The following is a 26,887-nucleotide window of genomic DNA, read 5'->3' as shown; positions in this document are numbered from 1 at the left end:
TTGGATTATGAGGGTTGGAGTTTGATTTTCAGCAACTTTATGGCTAAAGGAGAGAAGATTCTTCTTCAGGAGACACTTATGATTCTTCATGCATCTATGGTGTGGGAATTTGAACCTTTGAGCTCCTTATTTTTCTTTATTATTTTGTCTTCATGCTTAGAAGCCTTTAGATTTTTATGCATATCTGGAGGTCATGATTTTCCTTCCAAAAATGTTCAAAGCCTGTGTATAGAGTCACTAAATTCCTTAAATCTCACAATGGATGAATTAGTTAAATAATCAAATGGAATTATGTTATGTATTATGTTAAACAGTTCACACTACAGACTCTACATTTAGGGAAGAGAGATTATGTAATTTTAGGTTTCATCAAATTAGAGAGGCAACTCTAAGAACAACTAAACTAATTAGAGAAATTTATCCTTATAATTCTGTTTATCTACTACTACTTCTGATGCCCAAATCTGCATCCTCTCTAGAGGAACAGTCTCAATATAAATATATATGTATAATTATACAAAAGGGTTTATTAAGTAGCCTTACAGGATCAGAAGTGGAAAAGTCACAATGGCCATCTGCAAAATTAAAGGCAGAAGAATCCAAAGTGGCCATCTGAGCACAAGAAAGCCAGAGAATCCAGTAACATTTGACAGTTGAAGAACTGGAAATTACCTGAAGGGTCACAGGTGCAAGTCTGTGTCAGAGGGCAGAAGAGACTGTGCTTAAATGCTGAAGAAACTGGAGACCGACATCTAAAGCAATAACTTAAGACTTGAGCTCCTCAAAAGGAGGAGGGACACTTTCTTCTTCTTACCCTTCCTATTCAATCTAGGCTATACACCTACTGATTTGCACCACTCAGATCCAGAATGGGTCTCTTCCCACAGTTTGCTGGCCTGTGTCAAGCATCTGAAGACACACGCAGAACTTTAACAACCTGCCGGGTGGTTCTTACTCAAAGCAAGTTGACATAAAAAATTAATTACACACAAATATACATGTATATGTATGTACTATATTTTTATATATTTAAATCTATATTATACATTTTTGCATATCTGTATATATATATGTATATTTGTGTATATATACATACAGAGATCAAGGTGCAAGGTGTTCCACTTGTATTGCCATGCACACTTAAATGGTTGTTTCACCTTACTTGGCATGTTGATGAAATTGATTACCCTTATGCATAAACATGAACTTTGAGATTATCAAGGGGGAGTTAGTAGTCTTTGGAAATAGGCACTCTGCCCTTTGAAGGTACTTCAACATAATACTCTAGGCCTGAAATTATATAGGGAATGAAAATGTGTTTGTTCTTATTCCAGATATCAAAAAACTGAGGCTCAGTTAGGCTAAGTAACTTGCCCAGCATGACATGGTGCCTTTAGAGTAGAGGCAGATTTTTAAATTTATTTTCAATTGACACAGTAATAGCACAAATTTGGGGGGGCTGTCATGTGCTTGTTTTATACATGAATACACTGTATAGTGATCAAGTCAGGGTAAGGATGTCTATCATCTTAACTTTTATCATTTCTTTGTGGTGAGAACATTCAAAACTCTTTCTTCTAGCTTTAAAATAATTATACATGATATTATTATAGGTTATCCAGCCGATACAAAGATACACTGAGACAGCAAAAATAAGTTCTGTGTACTGGGGATTTAGCTCAGTGGCACTGCCCCTGCCTCACAAGCGCAAGGTCCTGAGTTCAATCCCTGCTACCAAAAAAAAAGTTTTGCTATTCTTTTCAGCAGTGGCAGATTTTACACCCTAAGTTTCCACTCTTCTACAATTTGGGTGAACGTAGCATCCTTTAGTCCTGGCCCAAAGTCACAACCCTAGTCCTCTCGCAGAGCCTCCTTTCAAACAAAGCTCTCAGGTTGGTGTTTGGGAAAGTGACAATGGGACAGATTCTGAAAAATGATTCTACATCATCTCATCGTGGTCTTTTGTGACTTACCAAAGCCTACTCACAGCAACTTTAAACCCTAAGAAAATCATTTTATAATTACTTACATAATTGACCTTTTTATAAATTTTTCAATTTTCCTTTTATTGGTATATATTTGCAATACATGACATTTAAACTTGTTTTGAAGAATTGGTAGATATATATAACATCTTGATCTTATTTGATTCCTTTTCTCCTCTCCCTAAGGTCTTCCCACCCTTCTTCCTCCTGATAAATGCTTAACTACATGAAGAAATAGTCCAGTGATCAAGTCACAAATACTTTAAAGGGGGGAAGATAGAGGAGTACATTTTACAAAATGATTAATCTCAAATTTTGGATTTGGCTTGTGCTTTGTGTGTTCAAATGTGTAAAACAGTGGCTCATTTTATTAACTTCTGGGCCACAACCCATTTAGAAATACTGAATGTCTTTTTGGCCATATGGGTTATTAACGAAATGAAATGCAAAATATGAGACAATTCGTCCAGAGCATAAACTTATCCTTGGAAAAAAAAATAATAATTAAAAGGGTTTGGATCCACTTTTTCTAATTTATTCCCAAATCAAATTCATTCCAATAAGATAAGCTGATTCAATAAAAAGAATAGTCTGTTTAAGCTGTTTCCAATGAAAAAAATTTCCTAGTCTATATGAATTGTTGGAATTCACACACAACATGTTAATGAAAAAAGTAAATAAAAGCAAACAGTTAAGGGAAAGTCTAAAGCAGTAATGCTTTCAAAGGGGTTCTATAATGATTTCCATTTAGTAAACAAAGATTTTTGTATACTTTCCTGAATATAATTTTAAGTAAAATAGAATGTTATATTAACACAGGAGAAACACTCAAATGGGATAAATGAATTTCTTTTCCTCTTCTGAATAAAATAAATGTCACCTACTTGGCCCATGATGTGTAAAACTAAATATAGCATGATTGAATAGCTTCTTATTTGGTGCATTACATGTTCTTGATGATAGTGGACTCAAATACAATTGATCACTGCTTTTAATTTCCTTTATTGTGCTTCAGACAGACAAAAAGGAAAGAGAATGAAATGAAAGAGTTGCTTAGCCAGGGTTTGCATGGTCACTCAATCCAGATGGTGAAGGAATCCAGCTTTCTTTGTAGCAGGAATATGGCAAAGCAGCCTGCGTGACGTGCATGGCCCAGGTGAAATAGATCACTGCTTCTGAGGAGGAATTGGACAACACTCGGACAGAAAAGCTCTGACTCCCTCACTTTTAGGTACAAGAGGGATCATAAAATAATGAATTTATTTTTATGAATCCAGAATAATCTGTCTCATGTTGTGTATGTTTTAGACGTTCTAAAAATTACAGCCTTTAGTGGCTACTTTGACATTACCAAAAACATTTAACTCTAAGACCAAGTGTATTTGCCAAAATGTTTAAATTATAACACATCTTACAGTTTTGAGTTCTTCTTTTATCTCTTTTTCTCTTTTAACCCTAAAATGTTAATTCGAATCTATAATATGAAGTAAATGAAAGTATTTCATAAAGATAAAGGTAATTATTAATTTTTTCATAGTTAAGCTGCAAATTTTATATTAGAGTATAGTAAAATCTAAGAAGATAATCTATAATTCAAGATTTGAAAGTTTCTTGGGGTTTATAGGCAATCAGAATATAGAATTTTAAGCCTTTCATTTGGCACCTAGTATTACTCCCTAAGCTCCATAAATTTTCAAATCCTTTAGCTTATAAATCGTTTCTTCAAAATGCTTAAATATTCCTCTTAAAATGCTTAAATATTTCTTCTTCAAAATTGAGTTAAAACATAAAGCCTTTTTCCCCAACTACACATCACTTGCAGATCAGCACAACTGGTTATAAAGTCAAGCCTTGGGTAACTAAACAAAGATCCCTTCTTCCAGACACCCTTTCCTGATTCTCATCCAGGTGTGGTCTTTCCTTATTGAGACACCACATCCTCCCCTCTCGGGTACCACAGATACCTCGGGGGCATTTACTCGTTTCTTTGTCTCTTCTCTGATGAAATGAGTACTGTTTGTGGGATGGAGACATGACTTTTCCATCCCTGTCTCCCTGAAGACCAATCACCACCCCTGCTAGCTGAATTCAATAGAATTAAAAGAACAGTTGAACAGTCCTCATATTAAAAGAAAATCCACTCTTGGATCCCATGTTACTGAAATTCTGGATATTTCTGAATAATCCAGAGCACACTGAAAACTTTTCATATCCTTGTGGAAAATATCACTTAAAATCAAGAAGCTGGCAAGAGAGAAGTCCTGAGTTTCCAGAACCCTGACCATATCTCTGCATCTTTGTATGCCTCTGCTGTTTTTTCCGAGTAGGAACTCAGACCCTCTTGCTTATCCCATACATAAGGTGGCTCACTGATGACTGAGAAGGGCAGGTGCAGAATTGTGCACTGTCACTGAAGTGTGGAGGTGATTTGCCAACAGCACTGAAATGGGACACAATTGCATTGTATGGGAGTACATAGGTGGAAAATTTAAGGTGTGAAACTTTTTCTTCATCTGTTTAACATCACAGCCTTCCCTTACCACTTGCTAAAGAAATACCATGAAATCCTTCTAATGCAGCCAACTTCATCCTGAAATTACAGTAAGGCCTCATGTTCTAGGCGACCCTCAGTGTGGACCATTGAGCCAGAAGTGACACCTCCAGGGTCAATTTTTTTGAGAGTTTCACCAGCCCAGCCACAATGCTGTTTGCACCCTTCAAGACTTTCTACATAGAGATAGGACATCAGGTGCAGACCATCTCCTCCCCGCCTGCTATTGACTGAGGCCAAAGCAGGTATACACCTAGCCAGTTCTACACATGGGCAACTGCTGCTACACTGTACTAACTTCTACTCCCTGTAACCACAGCTCACTGGCCCTGAGTAACACTGGTATACAACACTTCTTGCCAATGTAATGTGTAAGCTAGGAGAAACCAGTGACAATTATTTTCTTCTTTGAGATTTATGTAGGACATCAATAATTATTTCTTGATTGTTATAATTTGGTGTTTTAATCTATTACAAGAGATTAGATCACAAAATATTTTCCTTTCCAAAAGCATTATTGAAAACTGTATTTTTTATCTAATACATGCTCTCCATATTAAACTGGAAGAGAGAATGAAAAATAAATTGATTTTTTCATTCCTTCTGGAATATATATAGTGCCAGAGATCGAACTCAGGACCTCATGATTGCCAGTCAGGCACTGTGCCGCTGAACTACATCCCCAGCCCCTGGATTGTTTTTATAAGACGTTCCAACCTGAAAATTATTTCTCCACAGGTCTTTGTCTAAGCTGTCATGTATGATGTCAAAATTTGGTGTAGACCATTTCCAGTTTAAATTTTGGTGCTTTGAGACTATCATCTGAAGAAGAGTAATCCTAAAAATTATAACGTGTAGGAAGTAAAAACCACCATGAAAAATTAAAATTCACTTCAGTGTACATATAATAGTTAGAACAGACTTCTTGTAGCTCGCACTCCAACAACAAATGCCAGGAGAACAAACAGTTGAGTCCAAGGTCACAGGAACCTTCTCAATCAGCATTGTGGACCCTGGGTACCAGGTTTAGAATGAGACTGAAACTGATTACAATCAGTAATGATAATCATAAAAACTGTGTCCCTATGAGTCTGTGGAACTACTTTCCATAAATTTTCACCTAATGGAATTGAGCTAAAAGTGCTTCTGAGTCATTCATAGCATTCACTTTTTCATGTGGGGAGTCAGAGCAAGAAGCCCCCTTAAATATCAGATTTCAAGGCCAAGCAGAGGAGGCTTTCTGCTTTTGGCTCCTCCTGCCCTGATGAGTGGCACTAGGAGACGTGGACACACTAATGGAAAGTAAAAAACAAAGATAGAAAATAGTAGACACTGTCCTCAGGGGAAGTAGACAAAACATGCATTGTATCAAAATAAAAAAGAAGAGAAAAAAAAGCTATTTTCTCTTGCTCTCAATAAGTAGAAAAAATAAATATCAGAAGAAAAGTGTACATTCAGCGGAAGGTATTCAGTAATGCATGACTTACTAGCCAGCCATATATTTTTGTTCATAATACACTTCTCTTTGATTTTGTATGCCATATAATTGGTGCACAATTAAAAGTGAGAATATATAAAAAGAAAGACAAAAACCAATATTAAGTAGAATTATCAAAACATGGAAATAGAAAGGCATCAATGGTTGCTTTATATCACCACCACAAATCTTATTTAGATTTTACCTTTGTGCTTCTATTTCCCTTTATATCTCACAAAGTGATTTGATAAAAAGAACTGCTGTTTGTGAAGCACTTACATCTGAAAGTAATGACAGTACTAGGAAGACAGATAATGGTGAAAGGGAAAAGTGCTTTCTTTAAGACCTGAACTGGATTTTATCCAGTGACGTCACTTATGAGAATTTGTCTGCCTCTGCTGGGATGCTAGTCTAATAACTAGACCTCATCTTGGAAAGCAGTGAAGAATTATCGACAGTCTCAGCCCCTGAGCACCTGATCTTCCTATCAGATCAGACCTGCCATTCTCAATTCTCTTTGGAGGGATAGCATCGAGACAATTGTGCATCCCTACACACACAATAAAAATGATTCATCTAACTAGGTAACTCCACTTAGAAGAGAAATCTCACAGCATTCAATTTTCCAGGTGTAGGATGTTGAAAAGATAAAACCTATCTGGCTTCTTAGTTATCAAAACAACAGATAAATTGTAACTAATACCAAAGCATCAGAAACTCAAAAGTGTCAGATTGTATATATTTTCTGCAATGCTTTTAACATTAAATTTGAAAACATACTAAACAGCATTGGAACTGACAGAGTGTAGAAACTACTATCAATAAAACTACTCAGAAATGGAAGAAAGTATTAGCTTTAAACGTCAAGTCCAAATTGATCTGTAGAAAAAGAAAGACTTCCTCTAGGCAGTCAGCAGAACCACTGAGCTAAATCCCCGGCCCAGAAAGACTTCCTCTAGGAAGAAAAAAATCCAAAAGCTCACCAACAGAGAACAAAGATGATCTTGGCAAACTCATCATGAAGCTGTCTGAAAACACACAGGACAGAGACAGAGTTAACCATTAAAAGAGAAGTCTGAGGCCTTCCACTCCACGGGCCTACAGGAACAGCCCTTGACAAGCAACATTCAAGATGTGGGGAATGAAGGAGCGATTCACTGTATGCGACCAAAAGCCCTGAATCAGTCCAAGAGATTGCTTGATTGGCCTGGGGTTGATTATGAGCCAAAGCCCAGTGATGCAGCAGAAAATCTGCAATCAACAGCTCAGGAAATATCAACATTTGGCACAGCCAGAACTTAGCTGGCCATTCATGTAAAATCCTACACCTCTGGGACCAGACAGCTCTGAATGGGCTGAGCCAAATGTCACTCGTGCAAGATAGCATGTGCTGAGTGTCAGAGAAACCTTACCTTCCTGTCCACCTTGAAGCCACTTGCACATTATGCTTTATTCAGAGCACCTGGGACCTTAGGTGCAACTCTACATGTGTAGATTTACAAATTTATCTCTAAATAATCTCAATTTTGGTCATGACAAATTTTACCCCGAGTTTTTTAAAGAATTGAGGTCAGAAATCATATATGCCCAAAGATTCAAAATGGGAGTGTGCTATTTTGCAAAAGCTAGGTCTGTGGGCAGGGACATTGCCCCTCTTAATCTCTCCATCATGTGACCTCCTTTGCAGGCCAAACAACCTCCAGTTGATCCTCTTTTAGAAACAGGCTGAGGCTCTGCTACCCCTCTGTTCCTGTGGATGATTATGTGCAGCAGGTGGCTTACACGCAATCTTTGTTTGGGGACCTCTTCTTAGGGTGGCGAAACTAAGAACTGCACTGTGGTGTGAGGTCCTTGTTCTCAATCCTTCCTTCCCCTCCTTCTCTTAAAAGGGCGACTCATGCATCATAATCTAAAGACTCATCTCTCCCACTTCCACCCTTTCCCTCCTGAACTCTGTACCGTTTCCCTATTATATATCTTGGGCATCCAACTTTGTCTTGCCAACAGCTCCTTTGAGTATCTGAACTAGCAGGAGTTTGTGTCTACAGTCTGGAGATGGCCACCAATCTTTGATTCTACTCATGGAAGAGTGGAGAGTGATTTATCAAAGTGATTTGGAAGAGTTAGAAAAATATAGTAGGTGCTTTTTAACTGTAAACCATGTAGGATTTAAATGATTTATCTTTTCAATAGAGTGACTAGATGAATGGATGAATAGAATCCAGAAGACATTTTCTTAAGGTATCTGGCAAATTTTCAGGCATATTTGGTTCATAACATATTATTAGGCATTGAATGATTATGACTTACCAAGCACATAGAAGGACACTTCCAAAGATGCTATGAAGGATGTGTGGGAGAGGTGCATTTTTTATTTTTAGTTCTTTTATTGGTACATTTTAGGTATACAATTCGTTTACATTTATCATTGGGTGTTTGTACCTGTACATGATATATCTTGGTTCTTATTTTTTTCCCCCATTACCTGTGCACTGTTCACCCACTCCACCCTTCCCTATTTACATAGATTTAATTTCCTTTTTTTTTTCTTTTCTCATGGTCTCTCCTTTCCCCTTCCCCTCCCTTCACTCCTTCGTCTTTGGACCTTTCTTCCTATTTCAAATTATCAATTATTCATTATAATCATTTTAACCCTTGTTTACACTATCAGTTTCTCACACTAGAGAAACTATTCTGTATTTACATGTGTGCCCTATTTATTTCACTTGAGTATGGCCTCAATATGCATCCATTTAGCTATAAATGTCTCTAGTTTTTCATTCTTTATGGCTGAGTAGTACTCCATTTTATTAAAAAAACCCACGTTTTCTTTATCCAGTTTCCAGTTGATGGGCACTTGGGCTGCTTCCAAGCTTTAGCCATTACAAACTGTGCCGCTATGAACATGGGTGCACATATATCACTGTGGTATGATTCTTTTAATTCTTTGGGGAAGATACCCAGCAGGGGAATAGCTGGGTCAAATGGGACCTCTAGTCCTAGTTCTTTGAGGTATCTCCATACTGACTTCCACAGTGGTTGCACCAGTCTGCACTCCTACCAGCAATGGAGAGGGGTTCCTTTCTCCCCACAACCCCATCAGCATTTGTTATTTGTTGATTTCTTGATAGCAGCCATTCTTTGTGGGGTAAGGTGGAATCTCAGTGTTGTTTTCATCTGCATCTCTCAAATGACGAGTGATGTTGAACATTTTTTCATATATTTGTTTGCTGCTTTTACTTGTTTGTCTGAGAAATGTCTGTTCATTTCAGATGCCCATTTTTGAATTGGGTCTTTGAATTTGGGGGGTCTGACTTTTTTCAGTTCTTTATATATTCTAGATAGTCGTCCTTTGTCTGAGGTACAGATGCTAAAAATTTTTGGGGGAGAGGTGCATTTTGGGAAGTTGGAAAAGATTGGGCAAAGGGCCAATGGGCTAAAGCTCCTTTTCCCTAAGATACTTACAGAACTTTGGCTATGCACCAGTGTATAAAACACATTAAATATTGTATATGTATAAACACATAAAAGCAAAATATAATCCATCTGACAAGCCTGTAAAAGAGAGGCTATCCCCTGGTCAAGGAGGAGGCAGTCAAAGCTTGGGCTCTCTAACTTGACAAAGAATGTTCAGTTGGTTAAGATTGAGGCTCTAAATCCTGATCTGTCATTCTCCAAGCCTTATGCTAACCACAGCCCTTGCCCTCTTTCTTTAAAGAAGGAAATAAAATTCCATGTGCCAGATTTTGATTTGCACTGTGAGCAGGGCTAAGAGACAAGAGCACCCTCTTGCAATGTGAATTACAATTTTCCAGAAAGAGTTACAGGCCTTTTAAACATGTGATCAGCATCAGCTGCAGGGAAGTATGCAAGAGTGTAGTAGAATGCTAGATGGGTCTTTGGCTGCTCTCCAGGTGTGTTCACAGTCACCTTATTGATGTGGTGGTGTTGCGCAGGATGGATGGCTGGCCAGTGTTCAACCTGGGGAGGGTAGGTCCATGAAGACCTTCTGGCTTTCCACAATCCACATTACAGTGCAGCAGACATACTACACACTCTCTTCACAATTTAACTGTATCTGAGTTCAGTTTCAACCCTAGTGGAGTGTTCCAAAGAAGCAAGGCTGATTTTATGCAGCCTGCAATCCAACTAATTGAGCATGTTGCATCTTTTGCCATTTTCTCACAAGGTTTATCTCACTCAGTTGTATCTCATTTCAGCCTCTGCTCACCCTCGGCCTGGAAGTACAGAAAATTTAGCATCTCTTTGGGGCAAAGTAATCATTGATATTTCTGGGACCATTCTCTATGCCTATTGGAAGTCCTGGAAGAATTGAGGTATTATTGCCTACAGTAGCATCAGTGATATTTCATCCTTGCATTGGCTTTTTGTCTTTCCTTGTCCAGTTTCTTTTTTTCTTTCCTTTCCTTGTCCTTGTTTTCCTATGATCCCGTCTGTTCACAAAATAGCTGCATCCTAATCTTTATCAGAACAAAAAGTAAGAAGGTTTCAAAAGTAATCTGAGTACTCAAGATGGAATTCCAGAACTGAGCCTATGGAGCTCCTTCTCATTAGCAGCAGTGATAATCCCTGATGTGCCTAGCATCACAATTACTAAATCATATGGGAGGTGGACTAGGATGAGGGACTAGAGAGAGCAATAGACACTCGTCATCCAGTAACTCTGGCACTTAAACAGTGTAGAGTCATGGCAGATATGAAAGTTATGGGGTTTAGTGGACTTTTTAACTGTCTTGGAAGCCTTGAATAAAAAGACAATTTGAGGCTGCACTATAAGCCCAGGGTATGCTCTGACAGCTAAAAGGCCTCCATGACAACAATTACATAGCACAAAATGTCCTAAAATGCAGGCCAGAATTGAACTATAATGGTAAGCACTGGATGGAGATAGAATATGCAAAAAAGTATCCCTTTCTGGCAACCTTTGCTAAGCTTCCCTTAGAGCAAGTAATGACATCTTGAAATCTGGGATAAGGACTATAATATGTCTGTATAAAAAACAAAAGTACAAGAAGCAACCTTTCTCTTCCTATCACTTCCACAACATACCTACAAAATAAGTGTGATGCATGACATAGGCCACCAGATCATGGGGTAACAACCTTTTACCAAGAGACCATTTCCCCTAACACTGGAACCCTGATTGATTATTTTGGGCTCTATTTCTGCCCAAGAGGGAGCTGTATTTGTGAGTGGTGTTCTGACTACCATCATGAGCTAAGCTGGGGAGTATGCAACATGAGGCTCCCCCAGTCTTCCTTGGTACTGGGATGCCTGATGATAACTGTGAACCATAGTTACTATAGTTCTCTCCTCACAGTTATAGAGTAGATAGTGAGCAACATGAAGCAATCTGAACAGTGCACCAGGCTGGACTGTAGCAGATGACACTTGGCTCATCTTATTTTACCTTCACTTGTGGTAGTAGTGCTTTGCGGTGTGTGAGGTCTGACTCACCTTGTTGTGCCACAAACAAGCATAGCTTCAATCCTTGCATTTTGTTCCAGGAATTTCAGAGGACTAGCTTGGTCCATTTGGACTAACAGCCTGAAACCAGTACCCTTGGCCATGACCTTCAATCAATAGGAGATGGATGTCAATGGAAAGGGATATAGTCTTGTGACTCCTGAGAACATTGCTGGCAAGTATTCTGATTATTTCTTGGTGGTTCTGGTTGAACTGAGCTCAACTGCCTTTAGCAGAGGAAGCAATAATGTACACTCATATTGGCTTTCCCCTTTCTATGTCTTTCTGTCTCACTCCCTCTCTAACTTCTGCTTTCAGAGACCATCTCTCAGACTAATTGCCTGCCCTGAAGCCCCTTGTCAGGCTCTACTTTTAGTGGAAACTAAACTAAAGCACATAAACTATCTCCAAAGTCTTCACTATTTTCTGCTTTATGACAAACATTCTCACTCTTGCTGGAAGGATAGCTGGATTGAATAGCGGAAAAGGAATATTTGTTATTTAGAGCACCCGAGCAGTGTCATCTGGAGTATGTATGTGCCAGATTTCCGATTTCCACTGCTTTGCAGAATCTTCACCATAAAACTTAGCAGAGATGCTGAAAACTGACAGTCACAATCAGATGAATCATTGCAATTGGAATTTTTATCAGTCACTCAGATAACATATTTGTAGAGGAAAATCCACCCCAGAGTAAAATTGGAAGCATTAGCAGGAATATACCTTACGGGCCTATAAATTTTTACCTTTCAAATTCCCTTACATTTCCAGTGCATACCATCATTAATACTGCTTTAAGGGCATTCAAGTTGTCCCTAGTGAGCATTCTGCTACTAATTCTAACCACCTTCTAAGAAACATGAAGTTCAAAAGTGTCTAAAAGCTTAGATCAATGAGCCATGAAGTAGCTAAATGGTATGCTGCGCCTTCACAGAACGTCCAGACCCTAAGTGCAACACTAAGAATGCTGATAGATGTTCTCTGGGGCACAGCAGTGAAAATAGCACTGAGTACTTAGAAGTTTTCAGCCACAAATTACTTACTGAAATTTTGTATATTTCATTCTCAGCTTTTGAAGTGGGTGATATTGCCCTAATTTCTTTTCCAATAGGCAAAAATAGATTTTAAAATGACTTGTTTTATGATCTAGCAGTCAGGTATCCAAAATGGAAATCCATAGTTCTTGAGCTCAGGAATATCTCCTCCAGCCATTTAAGTCTGAAGGATTCAAACTGGACCTTGTGTGCCACTCAGAAAGTTACTTTTTTCCTCTGTATTATTTCTGGATGTGCTCAAGAAGCAAATGAAATCAATAAGCTTTTGAAAGGGAAGCTTTGGCTTTAAGCTCTTGAGAAGAGAAGGTGTTTTGTTGCTCTTGATATGCTGTTTGTGTTATGGAGAACTCGGAAGAATATATACTAATTGCTACTCATTTCAAATGGACAAGAGGAAGCACAGGCTAAAAGTAGGCTGACAGGAACAAGGAGTACTCCTAATTGACACCTGATTATGTGTCCACAGTAAACTAAAACTGGGTTACCCTTTCCTTATTATACTTTGGAGTTGAATTTTTTCCCATTTAGAATGGTTGAGGATATGAGTATGAGGAATCTGTGTTTTATGTATCACAAAATGTCCTTTGGAATGTGGTTTAAAATGAATAAATTAATGAAATTATTTTAAGTTTTCTTTTCACAGTGACATAATTCCAGAAATTCTGGCACACCTATATGCCTGAACAACTAAATTTTCTCGACACAGATGAGTCTAATAACCAAAAAGTTCAGAAGAGAATTTCAATAATTTATGTAGATCTTTATATATAATAATGTATGTAAATAATTTTGAAACTAAATACTGACAGTAAAGTACTTTATTCCTTCCCAAATTCCTTGGATGTTTATTAAAAACACAGATTTCTGGATCGCACTTTGAATCACCAACCCAGAATGGCCTAGAGAATAACCCAGAAATCTCTGGGTTTTTTTGTTTTTTTTTTACTTTTTAAAAATTTGTGATACTGAGCATTGAACCATGGAAATAGGAGCCCTCTACCACTCAGTTACATTCCCAGTCCATTTATTTTTATTTGCTTATATTTATTTGTTTGTTTGTTTTCGTTTCGAGACAGGTTCTGGCTAAATTGCTCATGCTGGCCTTAAACTATTTACCTCCCTGACTCAGCCTCTCAAGTAGCTATAATTACAGGCATGCATCACCATGCCAGGTTCCAAGGATCTCTATTTTTAAATAATCTTCATCCCTACCACCCCTTCCACCAGTAGGTGACTTAAACACTGAGTCCTAGAAATGTTGGCAAAATAAAACTCTGCACACTGCATGCTTGATCCCCATATTTGAACAGCAACATGTTGCCTGACATGTGATTTATAACAGCATGTTCAAGTTGGCATCTTTATCTTTGATTCAGAAGTTGACGTGCAGATGATTGCTACCTCTCTTCCAACAGTGCTGTGATGATAAGCTTAGGGTTTCTACAGATCCTTTTAGACTCATTCTCATGACACAGAAACACTTTTGCTCAATTCACACTTATGACTCTCTGATGTCCCCCTCAGAGGGGACACACTTAGGCATGTAGAGTCATCCAGAAACAACAGTCACATTAGGCATCTGTCTTTGTCTACCCCTCTGATCTCTCTGTTAAGCTCTCTCTGATGCTATCACCTATAACTGGTAGGCTATACTACTAGATGACTAGTTGCTCTATTTTCAGTAATGCCCTGGTGCATAAATTTCTTTGCTGAAAGATTTTCTGTGGCCAATATTTTAGTTTTCCCTAACCTCAGTGCCTTTCTCTTGTGCCTGTTTTCTCTGGTGCAATAGCTGCCTTCCATTTGGCTTGTTATTTCTGATAGACCTGCCAACTCCTCTTCACGGCTTCCCATAGAATATCTCCTTTATGTTTGAGGGCACCTTAGACTTGAACAGCCATACACTTAATTTCAAATGAAGTTGTTTGGTTTAAGCAAACATCTACAGCTCTCTTTTTGTAACCTACTTTTCTCCCTGAGCAAAAGTGTCTGAGCCACTGCAGTTGAGCTGAGGGTGGGGTAGGGGGGCCACAATCTTTTAAAAAATTTAGTTGTGTAACTTTTTATCTCAGTTCCATTGCATTATTACATCCTTTTTAAAAAAAGAACAGTTCTTTCATGAAGAAAAATGCAATGGATTAAAAACTAACTCCATGGGCCGGGATTTAGCTTAATGGTGCCACTGCCTGCCCATCATGTGCCAAGGTCCTGAGTTCGATTCCCAGTACCAAAAAAAAAAAAAAACTAGCTCCATGAATTTGTTCATTGCGACTTTCTCTTAACTCATGCTGTTAACATTGACTCACCTATAATCATTTTCTTTTATCAGATTTCTCTTAATGATGACTATTTTATCTACCCTTCCACAGAAACCATTCTCATAGTTATTTTCCTTTGGACTTGTCTGCCATGTGCTTCATCTTCTTGATCTGTGATCTCTACTTTTTTACCCAGAGTTATTTCACATATGGTATTATGTTTTCTGCTTGAAGTGAGTGTTTACTTCACATGCTCACGTTTTTCCAAGCGATACTGATGATTGATGAGGCTGAGCCTCGTGGGGTGGCAGACTCAAGTCATCTTGGCCTGGAAGCTCCATGTTCAGGATTCCAGCATAAAGGTGACTAGGGCCCAGTATTCCCTGCTGCCATGAGCAGAGTAGCAACTGCCCCGTGAGGAGGGCTGGTGGAGGAGAGAGACCCCACTCCCAGGCTCTCCCACACACCTGGAATTTCAGTTCTGCAAAATGGATCTGAGAGACAATAAAGAGTCCTGGCAGCTGTTCTTCCCGGGAAGATCACTTTGCTTCCATTACAGCTTCATGGATGGAACCTTATGTGCCAGACTAACCTGGAGTGGAACTTTCATCACCCAGAGTTTGGGACAGAGCGGGTCACAGTCAAGTGTCAGATTACTGTAAACAAAATTTAGCAGAATTTCTTCAGAAAACCCTTTATGTTATTAGTATAATTTTCCCAGATGTAAAGTTTTTAAAATGAAAACTCACCAATCATGGTTGCCGAGAGGGAGAGCAGGTCAGGTGGAGCATTTCACACTGTCTTTTTGAAAGTTCTTTTCTTGACTTTTAAGACATTCAAACCAATTAGGGAATTGACACTGCTCTCTGTGTGATAGTAATTTCAAGAATCTTCCCCCAGTTTGTCACTTTCCGTTTTAAATCACTTCTAGAGTGTTATCTTGCCATGCAATTTTAAAATAAAATTGTAGCAAAATTAATTATTTTCCTTTTACTACTCTGGATTTTGAAGCATTCTTCACTCTCATGTTATAAAACTTCTTCCTACTACTTGTATGTTTTAATTTTTAGTTATATTTTAACTTTTAATTTTTCAAGTGAGTTGTATGAAGTATAATTTCCAAATTACCTTGTTTTAAATTGCTATTTCAAAATTTCAACACTATTGTGCAGGGGGAGAGAGGAAAGAAAAGTAAAATGGGTGGAGCCACAATATGTATCAGTATCCTGTGGTGAATATATTTATTATGTATTGCAAACACTAATAAACAAATTGAAAAGAGTTCAAATACTGATTAAAAATTCCATCTTTTACACTTTCAGTTTCTCACACCAGAGAAACTATTTGGTACTTACACATGTGTGTCCTATTTATTTCATTTAAGAGTATTGCCTCAATGTGCATCCACTTAGCTATAAATGTCTCTAATTTCTTGTATAATAGGTAATGTGAAATAGGAAGAAAGGGGGCAAAGGGGAAGGAAGTGGGAGGGCTAGGGGAAAGGATAGAAGGGAATGGGATTAATATGAGAAAATGGAAAAATAGGAACAAAATCTTTGTAAATAGGGAAGACTGGAGGGGTTGAAGGGAGGGCTGGGCAAGGGTGAAAAAGAAGAACCAAGAGAGACTATGTAAAGGTGCAAATTTCCAATGATGAATGTCATTATATTGTATACCTAAAATGTACCAATGATTAGAATGAATAATTGATAATGTAAAATAGGAAGAAAAGGTCCAATGGGGTAGGGGTAGTGGGAGGGGCAGGGGAAAGGAAAGAAGGGAAAGGAAAAAATGATGAGAAATGGAAAAAATGGAAATAAAGTCTTTGTAAATAGGGAAGGGTGGAGGGAGTGAAGGGAGGGCAGGGGAATGGGGAAAAAATAAGAACCTAGATGCATTATATAAAGGTACAATTCCCAATGAGAAATGTAATTGTGTTGTATACCTACAATGTACCAATAAAAGAATTTAATACCAAAAAAATCCATCTTTTACTCAGGTATTTTAGATTGTACCTTTATCATGGAAAAGTTTCCACATACATTTAATTGTTTCAAACCCCATCTTTCAATTGGTGTATCAACCTGACTTTGATGTATATATAATATATGTTACATATATATATATATATATATTTCTTCAACTCAATATTTTAATATTTTTCAAGGTTTTCTAAACAGTTCTTATTTACTTTTCAATATTGATTTTAAAATGAGCTGTGTGGCTCCAGACTAAGAAAATAAAATGAAACATATTGGATTATGTTGGTAAATATATACATTAACTTGGAAATTATAACATCTTTTGGTTGAGTTTTTCTATCCAACCTCATAGAAGAGGGTCTCTCTGTTTGTTTGAGCCTCTCTTCCCTACCTTTTAATAGCAATTTGAATTTTTCCTTATTTAAACTTTGCATGTGCCTTGTTGAAAATATCCCTGATATGTGATTGTTGTTGCTATAAAGAGTGACGTTTTTCTCTTACAACATGTTTCATAACTTGATATTATGTATACAAAAAAGTATTTACTTTTGTATTTTGACTTTATAAACTGATTACTAATTGTTTTGTCAATTTTTATTTTACTGATTGGTTTTAGTTTTCAAATGAGGCTATAAAATAATCTACAAATAAAAATAATTTTTCTTCTTTCCTTTAAATTTTCATGCCTCAGATCATTTATCTTATCTGACAGAATGACTGGTTCTTCTGCTCATTCTAGCCTTGTTCATAGTTTTACTAAGAATAGGAAAACTATTTCCTTCTTAATTAAGATGCTGATGTTGATTGGTCTTTATTTTCCTGAAGTAAATTCCGTCTATTAATGATGCATCTTTTAAAATGTATTCTTGGTTTGATTTGCTAATGATTTATTTATAACTTTTTGTCAATATCTGTAAGTAGGATCAGTCTGCAATTTAGTCATTTATGTGGTTGCCATCATTTCGTTCACTTACAGGGTTATGAGATCAATATTATATTGCCTTCATGAAACTAATTTGAAAGTTTTTCTTAGTTTATATGCCCTGAATATTGAATATTCATAGTATTATTTCTTTTTTTGTATTAAATTCTTTTATTGGTACATTATAGGTATACAACACAATTACACTTCTCATTGGGAATTGTACCTTTACATAATGCATCTTGGTTCTTATTTTTTCCCCATTCCAAGCCCTCCCTTCACCCCCTCCACCTTTCCCTATTTACAAAGACTTTATTTCCATTTTTTCCATTTCTCATCATTTTTCCTTTCCCTTCTTTCCTTTCCCCTGCCCCTCCCACTACCCCTACCCCTTTGGACCTTTTCTTCCTATTTTACGTTATCGATTATTCATTCTAATCATTGGTACATTTTAGGTATACAGTATAATGACATTCATCATTGGAAATTTGCACCTTTACATAGTCTCTCTTGGTTCTTCTTTTTCACCCTTGCCCAGCCCTCCCTTCACCCCCTCCAGTCCTCCCTATTTACAAAGATTTTGTTCCTATTTTTCCATTTTCTCATATTAATCCCATTCCCTTCTATCCTTTCCCCTAGCCCTCCCACTTCCTTCCCCTTTGCCCCTTTTCTTCCTATTTCACATGACCTACTATACATTTAGTCCTTATTTACACTTTCAGTTTCTCACACCGGAGAAACTATTCGGTATTTACACATGTATGTTTCTTCTTAGAAAGTTTGACAGAAGCTCCTGTGAGAACCTCCGAATGAGGTTCTTTTCCGGTATTGGGGATCAAACTCAGGTCTTTTCACTTGCTAAGCAAGTGCTCTACCACTGAACTACATCCAAAGCCCTTATGTAGCATTTTTACCTGATTTTCTATTTCTTCTAAAGATCTTGAAATTCAAAATTTCTCCTCTTCTTAGGATTCGTTTAGAAAATTTTGTTTTCCGAAACATTTACCTTTTTCATCTAAATTTTAAAATTGATTTAGAAATATTTTCATAGTCTTTTAGGAATTTTTAAAAAGTTATATAATATCAAAATGTACCTTCATCATTTTTATATATTTGTGTTTATTCCCTCTTTTTTGTGTTTGTGGTTTGTCTATTAGATTTCTGGATTACTTGAAAGAATCAGCTTATTTTATATATATATATATATATTATATATACTTTTTTTAGTTATATTTTCTTATTTGCTAACGGGTTAGTTTCTGCTTTTTTCTTTATTATCTTATATTTGTGCTTCATATTTATTTTATTTCTTACTTTATGAAATAGATATTTAGTTGATTCATTCCCTCTTCAATTTCTATTGCTATATTTACAGTCATGAATTTTCCTTTGTATATTGTTTAGTTTTATTCTAGAATATCTCTTGTACAGTTTTAATTACTTCCAAAATAAATTCTTCAATTTGTTTCTCTCCTTTGCCTCGAGAGATGTTTATAAGAACATTTTAAAATTCTGTTGTAAAGACTTTTCACTTTTTTAAAGTTAATTTCTACTTAATCTATCATCAACAGAGAAGGTTGTTTTGCCATTTTATTAATGAAGCTTAATGAGGTTTGTTGCATCCTTATTAACTTTTGTGCAATTATTGTCTCACCTTGCAATGTTTTATTCGAATCTCTCATTAGTGGTCAGATTCTTTTTTCAGTTTTTATTTCCTATATTTTTATGTAAGTCATTGCTATTGTTTTTTCATTAATATTCATATTTTTATAACCACTCTGAAACTGTGGTCTTATTTAGTAAAAGTCATCTTGATGCACCATATCAGACACTGTAACTACAGGGAAGAGTATAACTAGCATTCACGCATGTCTCACTAATCATCTGGCTTAAGTATTTCTTAAGACCAATTTCATTTCATTTACACTTCCAGAAATCCTTTACTGCTCTCCAAGCATTATTTTGAAGAACATAATAAAATGGAATTTAAAATCTCTCTTTTTTATGCCCAAATAGTTATAAACTCAACAGAGTGATTTTATTTCTTCTGGGGTAAATGTCACAATATTCTACTAAGGTCAATTTTGGTGAATTATATTTTTTCTAGAAAATTTTTCAGTGAATCTGCTATATATTTCAAATATACAAAAAAGTTTTACAACATTGTCACTTGCATTTGTTTAAAATTTCTTTCATTTTAGTGATTCTCTTCTTATAAACTTTTACATTTTTGCTCTTTAGAGATCACTATTAAAAGAATATAAAGGCAAGCTTCAAAGCAAGGGAAAATATTGGCAAGTAACATATGTGACAAAGAAATATTTTTCAAATATATAAAGAATTGTCAAAACAACAAGAAACCACATAATTCAATTAAAAAATGAACAAAATTTTGGAATACCCAAGGCCAGAAAAGAAATATAGATGGCAAATGAGCACATGAAGAGATGATTAACATCATTAGTCAGCATTAATTACAAAAATTAATCACAATATTTAATCACAAATATCACTTTATAGATAGTAGATCTGCTGAAACAATGAGACAAAACTAAAATGAATGACACCTGATACTCTTACATTGTCCATGGGAATACTTAATATTACAGTCATCACTTATCATGTGGTCTACCAATCTCACTCCAGTTGAGATTTGCATGAAACCTCTGTCTGAAGATTTATAGTAGCTGTATTCAAAACCACTCCTAATGGGAAATGCTCATATACTCTTCAACTGATGACTAAGTTTTTTAAAATGTGCCATATTTATATAATCAAATATTTTTTCACCAATTAAAAGCAAATGAACTATTGATACAATGTGGGTGAAATCTCAAATATACTTTGATAAGGGAAAAAAGCCAGACTTCAAAGGTATATATTACATGACTCCACTCATGTGACATTCCAGAAGACATAAAACTACAAGTGAGTGTAATACATCATCAGTTGTTAGCTTGAGAGATCAGAAGAAAGGCTGACTGCAAAAGAACAAAACGAGACAATTTTGAGGGGTGAATGATGGAAATGTCCTTGATTGTGATAGGAGTTACACTTGTTGAATCTCACAAAACCATATATCAAAAGGAGTGTATTCATTGTACATAGATACAAAATATAAGAGCAATGTAGGCAGAAAGTAGAAAATACAGAATAAAAGTAAAAACAAATTCAAGGAAAATAAAATAAATGTTACTTATATTTTTAAATTTTTCATTACCAAATTATTCTCATCATTTCTGCGCATCCCTCTGTGACAGGTTGACCTACCCATTTTAGGCACATTGTGTTCTCATACATCAGTCTTTTGGAAGGTGTGGACAAATGGGGTCCCCTATAATGAGATCAGAGGAGGAAGAAAGGAGATAATAGAGAATTCCTTAGGCATAAAAAAGAGAAATTTTAAATTCCATTTTATTATGTTCTTCAAAATAATGCTAGTGAGCAGGTAAAGGGTTTGTGTAGGCCAATGTGGTATATTACTTTTCAGTCTTCTGCAAGAACAAACACAATCCTGAATCTAGAGGGAATGGTCATTAAATTGAATTCAACTGGCACTGATATGGAATAAATGCAGTCCAAAACCCAAAGTGCAATATTGTGAACTGAAAAAAGAACAAAAAGAGACAAGGTTCAGGCACCGTATAAAGATACTTTGTATCTGAAAAGTTTACAATACTTCAGGAAGCATGAAATAGAATTCATAAATTGTGAAAGCAAAAAATACATTTACATAGAAAGGATAATTATAAGAATATATATACACAAATATATATGTTTATATACAAAACTATATATACATACATACACACACACAAAAGTACTGAAGGAAGAAAAGTGGTAAGTCAAACTGATACAACTACCCTTTATTTTCAAAGAAATTCCAGAGGTGATAAAAATTAGACTTAAGGAAAAGCACATCAACAAAGGCTCTTCAAATAACTGATTGCTTTCACTTGAAATAGAGTAAGAATGGTGCAGTAGCTAAGTTTATATATATATGTGTGTGTGTGTGTGTGTGTGCATGTGTGTGTGTATTATTAGTTTCATTAATATCATAAGAAGATTAAGAGTAGATGTTAAGGGGCTCGGGATTTAACTCAGTGGTGTTGCCACCTGCCTCGCAAGCCAAAGGTCCTGAGTTCAATCCCGGTACAAAAAAAAAAAAAAAAGAGTAGATGTTAAGGATGCATTTAAATGACTGATGTAAGTTCTATCATCTCCAAATAATTAAAGGTACCATAACTAAAGTAAATGTAATGAGCAATTTTCTTCCAAAAACTATTGCTTAACTCTTACTGAAATAATCTTACCCAGCATTGTTTCCCTGTGGTCTGAACTTCTTAATTCAGTGTTTACAAGGAAATTTTCAGCTCACATTTTTCACACTGAGTCAGAAGACCAGAGGAACTTACTATAGTATATGTGCTGCCAGAGAGAATACAGAAGAACTCAGTATAAAAAAAGAAAACTAGAAGGTTTTTAATAAGAAGAGACCCCACCCGTTGATTGTTTGTGCTAGTTCCCGGGCAACTGAGGTTTTGTTCATAAAATCATTTCCTATATCACTGTCTTCAAGAGTTCTACCTAACCTCTGTTCCAGCCAGTTCAGCGTTTCTCTTTTAATATTTAGATCTTTAATCCATTTTGATTTTAGTTTAGTGCATGGTGAGAGATATAGGTCTAGTTTTAATCTTTGGCAAGTTGAAGCCCGATTTTTCTAGCACCATTTCTTAAAGAGGCTATCTTTCCTCCAGTGAGGGTGTTTGGCTCCTTTATCGAAGATGAGATGTCTGAGTGTGTGTGGCATTGTTTCTGCATCTTCTAATCTGTTCTGCTGGTCCTCAGGTCTGTTTCTTTGCCAGTACCATGCTGTTTTTATCACAGTAGCTTTGTAGTACAGTTTCAAGTTGGGGGTTGTGATACCCCCTTGCATGTCTCTGTTACCTAGAATTGCTTTTGCTATTCTGGGTCTCTTCTTGTTCCAAATGAATTTTTGGATTGTTTTCTCGAGGTCTATGAAGTATGCTCCTGGGATTTCAACTGGGATTGCATGGAATCTATATAGCAGTTTTGGAAGTATGGCCATTTTCACTATATTAATCCTTCCTACTCAGGAGCAGGGATGTCTTTCCATTTACTGATATCATCTTCAATTTCTCTTTTTAGAGTGCTATAGTTTTCAGAGAGGAGGTCTTTGATTTCTTTGGTTAGGTTGATTCCTGGGTATTTCAGTTTTTTGGATGCTATTGTGAAAGGAATTATTTGCTCTATTTCTCTCTCAGTGAGTCTGTCATTGGTGTAGAGGAAAGCTATTGATTTTTGTGTTTTGACCTTGTATCCAGCTACATTACTGAATTTGGTTGTTTAGTGTAGAAGACTTTTGGTGGAGTTCTTGGGGTCTTCTATACAGAGTATCATGTCATCTGCAAATAATGACAATTTGACTTCTTCATTTCCTATCTTTATTCCTTTTATTTCTTTCTCTTGTCTAATTGCCATGGCTAATGTTTCCAGAACTATATTGAACAAGAGTGGTGATAGTGGACATCCTTGTCTTGTTCCTGATTTTAGTGTGAAGGATTTCAGTGTTTGACCATTTAGTATGATACTGGTTGTTGGTTTTTCATAGATGGCTTTTATCAGTTTGAGGTAGAGACCATCTATTCCAATTTTTTGTAGGGTTTTATTATAAATGTGTGTTGGATTTTGTCAAATGCATTTTCTGCATCTATGGAGATAATCATATGATTTTTGTCCTTGGCTCTATTGATACAGTGTATTTACATTGATCGATGTGCGTATGTTGAATCATCCCTGCATCCCTGGGATGAATCCCACTTGATCAGGGTGTATGATCTTCTTGATGATCTTCTGCATTCTATTTGCCATTATCTTATTAAGGATTTTTGCATCTATGTTCATTAGTGAGATTGGCCTATAGTTCTCTTTTTCGGTTGGGTCTTTCTCTGCCTTTGGGATCAAAGTGATGCTTGGTTCCAGGAATGAATTTGTGAGTACTGGTTCCCTTTCAATTTCATGGAAGAGTTTAAACAGTAGTGGCAGTAGTTGCTCTCTAAATGTCTTGTAGAATTTAGCAGTGAAGCCATCAGAACCTGGACATTTCTTAGTTGGTAAGCTTTTTTATTATGTTTTCAATTTCATTGGTTGATATTGGGTTGTTTAGAATTTTTAGGTCTTCTTCATTCAACTTTGGTAATTCATACATATCTAGTAATCTGTTCATTTCTTCTGTGTTTTCCATCTTATTGGCATATAGGTTCTGGAAGTAGGTGTTGATAATCCTCTGGATTTCTGCTGGGTCTGTCATAATTTCACCGTTTCATTCCTAATTGCATGGATTTGGGCCTTTTCTTTCCTTTTTCTGATAAGGTCCGCTAAGGGTTTGTCAATTTTGTTTATTCTTTCAAAGAACCAATTCTGCACAGCAAGAGAAACCACCAGCAGTGTGAAGAGACAACCCACAATGTGGGAAAAAATCTTCATCGGATATTCCTCAGACAAATGCCTACTATCTCGAATCTATAAAGAACTTAAAAAGATCAGACCTCCCAAATTTAAAGACCCAATCCAAAAATGGGCATCTGAAATGAACAGACATTTCTCAAAGAAGTAGAAATAGCAAGTAAATATATGAAAAAATGTTCAACACCACTGGTCATTCTAGAGATGCATATGAAAACAATGTTGAGATTCCACCTCACTCCAGAAAGAATGGCTGCTATCATGAAATCAACCAATAACAAATGCTGGCAGGGCTGTGGGGAAAGAGGAACATTTCTCTAATGCTGGTGGGAGTGTAGACTGGTGCAACCACTGTGGAAATCATTATGGAGATACCTCAAAGAACTAAGACTGGAAGTCCCATTTGACCCAGCTATTCCCCTGCTGGGTATCTTCCCCCCCAAATTAAAAGACTCATACCACAGTGATATATGTGCACCCATGTTCATAGCAGCACAATTTGTAATAGCTAAAGCTTGGAAACAGCCCAAATGCCCATCAACTGGAGACTGGATAAAGAAAAAAATTTTTTTAAATGGAATACTACTCAGCCAACAAAAGTGAGAAATTAGAGACATTTATAGCTAAATGGATGCACATTGAGGTGATACTCTTAAATGAAATAAATGGCACCACATGTATAAATACCAAATAATTTCTCTGGTGTGAGAAACTGAAAGTGTAAATTAGGTCTAAAAGGTATAATAGATAATGTAAAATAAGAACAAAATGGGCAAAGGGGAAGGGGAAGTGGGAGGAGTAGGGGAAAGGAAAGAAGGGAATGGAATTAATATGAGAAAATGGAAAAATGGAAACAAAGTCTTTGTAAATAGGGAGAGGTGGAGGGTTTGAAGGGAGGGCTGGGCAAGGGTGAAAAATAAGAACCAGGAGAGATTATGTAAAGGTGCAAATTTCCAGTGATGAATGTCATTATATTGTATACCTAAAATGTACCAATGATTAAAATGAATAATTGATATTGTGATAAAAAGAAAACTAGCAAAAATTTACCTGAATTTACAAAATCCTTTATTAGTTTACTTGACAATGTATATGTCTGTGCTTCTGTGTTCTTTAGTTGTGAAAGATATCACTGTTTTGATGTTTTGTCCTTAAGTTTTTGTTCCCTGGTAAATTTGACCTTGTCCAGGAAGATTTGAGAGCTAGTGACATGCAGTTTATCAGAGGTAAGCTCAAAAACAATTAATAGTACAATACTCTTCAAAACCTATTTACTAATTGCCTATAATATGTCACATTATATCATAAATGGATGCACAAGCATTCCTTGATATACCTGATGTAGAGTGTTATTGATATTTTAATCATGGTGAAAAAATAAATCTCTTCTCTAGATAGATAGATAGATAGATAGATAGATAGATAATAGATAGATAATAGATCATACCTTGAGGGCAGAGATGATTCTTATTTGTTCTTAGTTTTACTGATGAGAAGCTAGATATAAAGAGCTATGCTCAAAGTCATAAAATAAGCTCTCTCTCATAATACTCTAAGCAGTAAAATGTACAAACTCATTTTTCACAAAGAACATGTCAAGAAAAAATAGTTTCTATTTTTATATCAGCAATGGTAAACAGTTTAGATGCAGTAAGGCATTTAGAAGACATTATAAATTATGACTGAGCAATACTTCTCACTCTCACCATATTATAGTAAATAATGAAGGAAATTTAAAATGAATTGGTGGGTAACTTCTTTATTGACTTCTTGATACCTCATAAAATTACTCAATTCAGAAAATCTCTAATAACTGATTCTTGACAGAGGTCAAAATATATAAAGAAACCTAATAGAAGAGGTATTCATTTAAAAATATGCAACAGCTGATTCAAACATTTATTGATGAAAATTTGAATTGATTTATTTTGTTGGGCTTAGAGAAAAGATATTCTCTTAGGAAATTTTGTCTGCTTTCCTCAAGGCTGAAGGACTTGGTTTTATATAGATTAATAATACTAGAGTTTTAGCCTCAAAGAAATGTTTAATAACTCGTTGGATTTTGGTGCAGTGCAAATGATTCTTATGAAATGTTATCTTTTATTTGTTTTCAGTACAGTAGATAGGAACATATAACTCATATATTTGTAGTCTCCTCTTCTCAATCTAGTTTCCATTCCTCTATGAGTTTATCATGAAGAGGAACGATGCTTTGATTATAAAAAGGAACATTACTGTTGCTGTAGTCAGATCTCACCAAGGGCAGATCAGCGCATCTTTCTTTGACTCTTGCCCATAAACATGACAGAAACCAATAGTAAAATATATCAGACTATGACAATTGTGCAAGGGCTGCCGTATGTCTTCAGCTCTTCCTGGAACATTCACAAAACATTTCTACCAATTGCCACACATACAATCATTAATCTGTACTTTTCTTCTCTGTGAGAATATAGAAATACCTGATACTCATGCCTTTCCTCTGAAATCACCTTCATATGATCCTCACAGCATTCCAGGTCTGCAGTCAGCTCTTTCACTACCCAGAGATCCCAGCTTTTCCAGTGGTTGACATTCCTGCCCTGCTTCCTCCCCATTCCTGTTCATAGGGAAGATACACTTCACCTCTCACTCTAATATCAACATTTCTAGATTCCAACCCTACCCGGGATTGGCCTTTTCTG

General features: G+C 36.2%; 1 long non-coding RNA gene across 1 annotated transcript in view; it reads left to right on the top strand.

The window, feature by feature from the left end:
• Positions 1-11,675, top strand: part of LOC147824127 (uncharacterized) — a 51,479-nt gene extending 39,804 nt beyond the window's left edge. Inside the window, exons 3-4 of the long non-coding RNA XR_015442701.1 lie at positions 10,234-10,350; positions 11,542-11,675. This is a non-coding gene — a long non-coding RNA (uncharacterized LOC147824127). The remainder of the gene's footprint in view (positions 1-10,233; positions 10,351-11,541) is intronic.
• Positions 11,676-26,887: the final 15,212 nt, after the last annotated feature.

The sequence above is a fragment of the Heterocephalus glaber genome, unplaced genomic scaffold, assembly GCF_053883595.1.
Source record: "Heterocephalus glaber isolate CG9 unplaced genomic scaffold, H.glaber_assembly_v1.0 deba00001553, whole genome shotgun sequence".
Taxonomy (NCBI): domain Eukaryota; kingdom Metazoa; phylum Chordata; class Mammalia; order Rodentia; family Bathyergidae; genus Heterocephalus; species Heterocephalus glaber.
The sequence above is the reverse complement of the archived record's forward strand: the minus strand, read 5'-3'. Positions and strand labels throughout refer to the sequence as shown.